We start from the raw sequence: 4,791 nt of genomic DNA on the forward strand, positions 1-4,791 counted from the left end.
CCTTCTACAAATACACATGTTGCCCTTCAAGCAAATAACCCTCTTCCTCGCAGTTGAGATATCTGATGATGACGATGGCGGAGCAAATTCGATTTTTGTAGCAACTGAGATTGGGAAACCAGGTTCTGACACAACTAAGCCTAAAACTGTAAGCAAGAACAAGAAATTACAAATATACCGTTGATTTCCTAACGATGATAAGAAACCCAATAGACATATTTCTGTAACAAGTTTATGTATCGACACAACTTACATAAGGTACTACGTTTACGATTTGAACAGCTGGCGTTCCCAACTTCTATTCAAATATAATATCGTCGCGCAAAGTTAGGTTTTGCAACAAAGGCCTTATCTAAGGTACACCCGACTAATGAAATTCGGTGGCTTTGTATTTGCCTAGTGGTCAACCACTTGTTTAGTGAGAGCATTGTCTTGGAGTGCGCAGCGAAATATCCTGAGCAAGCAAAATTTCGTTTTACTAACAAGAAAACATAAAATTAATGCCTTTCCTCGCTCGAAAATCTAACTGCAGTGACGCGTTTGCGGAAAGACGACTGTAGTATTGTTTTCACCAACCTTCTTGGTCGGTGGGGTATTCTAACGGTAGTTTAACGAAATAATACCAACTGGCCAATGTGACGCCACGGCCATTGTGCCCCGGTCACCCCTTTGTATCACTTTAACCGATAACCAAATGAAATGATATCAAAACAAACGAAATCTTACTGCTAACTGTTCACTGAGTTTCTTCTTCGCAAATCCTACAGTCCCGATTTTCAGATGTACAGCAGAGCTGTCCTTATTTCTTCTTTCATTTCTCCTTATTTTTTTGCGTTTTTACAGATTTATTTACTAAGTATTAGTTTCAGAAAAATGTATTCTACTCGGAAATGATTTGGCAGAATAGTATAACAGATGGCTCAATTTCTTGTAAATTATTATTTTTTGGAAATATGCTTCCTTAACTGGAAACCGTGGTGTACTGTCATAATACACCGTGGCGTCATGATTTCTTATTTTTCTCGGCGTGATTGACTTATATGGTGATACGAACAGCTCTTCCACGTTTTCCAGCTCGATCCCTGAGGTGTCTGGCGTGATTTTAATATATTGAGAGCTGGATCCCAAGGCTTGCTTTAACTGGAACCTGTGCCCGGTTTCTGTTTCCAGTAATCTCAGTTCGATAAGCTATCTGATTTTTCTGCTTCAGAAACTCGAGGATTGCAACACGATGCTGGTTTTGTCGTATCTCATCTCACGAAAATATTCATATTACCGGCAGTGCCCTGGGACAGCAGGTTTGATTGGCTATTTCAGTCGGCTGCCCGAACTATGTAGCTTCAAAGAACTTGAAGCAATAAGCTATTCCAATGGGTAACCGAAACAAAATTTTCGTTAATGCTCCTTTTTTGCTATAACCTTATTACTTGAGAAAAATTGGAAACTAAGTAAAAGCAACCTAAAGCGCCTGCCCAGTACGGAGTCCGCAGCAGATATTACTTGTCGCTTGGTTCCGTATTGGTCTGAAGTGCACCCCTGGCGCCGAAGAAACTTAAATTAGCGGTCTGGGAGGCGTACGGATCCCGAGGCAACGAAAATACGTGCGGCAGCCAGCTATCGAAGAGTGGGGCACACTTCGGCATCGCGAAATTAGAAGGAGTACTGGTCGCCTCCTCAACGCAATCAAATACGAGGTTGAAAGAGTAATGTAATATTTCATGCTGCCCATCGCAGTTAGCTAGAAGGTAGGGAGGAAAGTAGTTCAGAATTTAACGTTCCCTCTACAAAGAGGTCATCAGAGACGTAGCGCTAGAAGAAGGAATCGCGTGTAAACATGCTATAGAATTATGAAAGAGAACTCCACAGAAAAACTCCAGTAATGCAGAATTTTGTTACTGCTGACAAAGCGAGAAGTTTTTTCCAACAGCGTGGTGTCTTTTGACGAGTGCTGAGAATACGATACCGCGCGAGGTGAAGTAGGGGCAGGAGGGGACAACGGCGGTTCAAATGCAGATTTAGGTTTTCCGTGCTTTCCCTAAATTGCTTCCGGCAAATGTCGTGGTGGTTTATTTTAAAAAAAAACACAGCCGATGTCCTTCAGTATGCTTTCCCACTCCGAGTTTGTAATGCATCCTTAACGACCTCGTCGTTGACGGGAACTTGAAAATCAGTTACCTATTCTTCATTGTCGAGAATAAGGCACGATAAAAAAAATTTCACATGGTTCTGAGCCTGTTAAAAGCCTTTCGATTTTACTAACTTTCGGCTATTCGTGTGCCGTTTACGGTACCTATTTTGCCAAAGAAATTTTTAATTCTCCTTACGAAGCTGAGTGGGACCCGTTACGAACCTTTTCACTACAGAAACGTAACAGTTCATCACAGGGATTCAAACCATTACCCCAGTAACCTGCAACGCTAACCATTAACCCATCAAGAGCGAAGGCACCAACGAGCCGCCATCACCGGGAGCAGCGCAGCCCTGTACGATTAACACATACACACATAACTTCCCGTGACCACTGACAGGGTGCTAAGCTCCTCGTACTACCAATTCAGACTTTAAATCATTTTCCTAACTTACTCAACTGAAACATTTATTGAAAGATTCCGTATTGCCTTCAACTGCCATTCTCTTTAATTTGTGTACTATTGTACAAATTCGACCTCAGACCATTTTCAAGTATCTGAAACGGAAGCATTATAGGTTGGATGCTTTAGAATCACTTTTGAATTTAACATAGGAACAAATCATATCCCAAGTTACACTGGGAGGATTAAAACTTACATTATGGACGATTCTTTAAATGTATATTATGATATGTACGTCCTTGCTCCTATGATTGCATGTGACTGTCACAAAATAAACTATAATTAGTTTTTCCTTATTTTAGGAGCACGGTACTTCTGGTCAGTTATTGCAAATCTCTTGCATAAAAGTTCAATGTTTTTAACGTACTTACACTAGGAACATTATAATTATTCTACAGAAATTTGTTAATTAAACTCAGTTACACTATGTGATCAAAAGTATCCGGACACCAGGCTGAAAATGACTTACAAGTTCGTGGCGCCCTCCATCGGTAATGCTGGAATTCAATTTGGTGTTGGCCCACCCTTAGCCTTGATGACAGCTTCCACTCTCGCAGGCATACGTTCAGTCAAGTGCTGGAAGGTTACTTGGAGAATGGCAGCCCATTCTTCACGAAGTGCTGCACTTACAAGAGGTATCGATGTCGGTCGGTGAGGCCTGCCGCGAACATCCCAAAGGTGTTCTGTAGGATTCAGGTCAGGACTCTGTGCAGGCCAGTCCATTACAAGGATGATACTGTCGTGTAACCACTCCACCACAGGCCGTGCACTATGAGCAGATGCTCGATCGTGTTGAAAGATGCAATCACCATCCCCGAAATGCTCTTCAGCAGTGGGAAGCAAGAAGGTACTTAAAACATCAATGCAGGCCTGTGCTGTGATAGTGTCACGCAAAACAACGAGAGGTGCAAGCCCCCTCCATGAAAATCACGACGACATCATAACACCACCGCCTCCGATTTTTACTGTTGGCACTACACACGCTGGCAGATGACGTTCACCGAGCATTCGCCACACCCACACCCTGTCATCGGATCGCCACATTGTGTACCGTGATTCGTCACTCCACACAACGTTTATCCACTGTTCAGCCGTCCAATGTTTATGCTTCTTGCCGGCCGGAGTGGCCGAGCGGTTCTAGGCGCTACAGTCTGGAGCCGCGCGACCGCTACGGTCGCAGGTTCGAATCCTGCCTCGGGCATGGATGTGTGTGATGTCCTTAGGTTAGTTAGGTTTAAGTAGTTCTACGTTCTAGGGGACTGATGACCACAGCAGTTAAGTCCCATAGCGCTCAGAGCCATTTGAACCATTTTTTACGCTTCTTACACCATGCTAGGCGTCGTATGGCATTTACCGGCGTGATGTGTGGCTTATGAAATCCAAGTTTTCTCACCTCCCGCCTAACTGTCATGGCACTTGCAGTGGATCCAGATGCAGTATGGAATTCCAGTGTGATGGTCTGGATTGATGTCTGCCTGTTACACATTACGACCCTCTTCAACTGTTGGTGGTCTCTGTCAGTCAACAGACGAGGTCGGCCTGTACGCTTTTGTGCTGTACGTGTCCCTACACGTTTCTACTTCACTATCACATCGGAAACAGTGGACCTAGGGATGTTTAGGAGTGTGGAAATCTCGCGTACAGACGTAAGACACAAGTGATACCCAATCACCTGACCACATTCGAAGTCTGTTAGTTCCGCGGAGTTCCCCATTCTGCTCTGTCACGATGTCTGATGGCTACTGAGGTGGCTGATATAGAGTACCTGGCAGTAGGTAGCAGCACACGGCACCTAATATGAAAAACGTACGTTTTTGGGGGTTTGCGGATGCTTTTGATCACATAGTGTATATTTAATTATCGTTCGCCCGCATCTCGTGGTCGTGCGCTAGCGTTCTCGCTTCCCACGCCCGGGTTCCCGGGTTCGATTCCCGGCGGGGTCAGGGATTTTCTCTGCTTCGTGATGGCTGGGTGTTGTGTGCTGTCCTTAGGTTAGTTAGGTTTAAGTAGTTCTAAGTTCTAGTGGGACTGATGACCATAGCTGTTAAGTCCCATAGTGCTCAGAGCCAATTATCGTTCATCAGTTGAGTAAATATGACTGTATGTAGTTTCTTTAAAACAACTTGTAAATATTTGTTCCATTACTCTGGGAGCACATCATTTTTGAATTGTTGTTACAAAGATCTTTATAGATAAAATC

This window comes from Schistocerca americana, unplaced genomic scaffold (genome assembly GCF_021461395.2).
Source record: "Schistocerca americana isolate TAMUIC-IGC-003095 unplaced genomic scaffold, iqSchAmer2.1 HiC_scaffold_301, whole genome shotgun sequence".
Taxonomy (NCBI): Eukaryota; Metazoa; Arthropoda; class Insecta; order Orthoptera; family Acrididae; genus Schistocerca; species Schistocerca americana.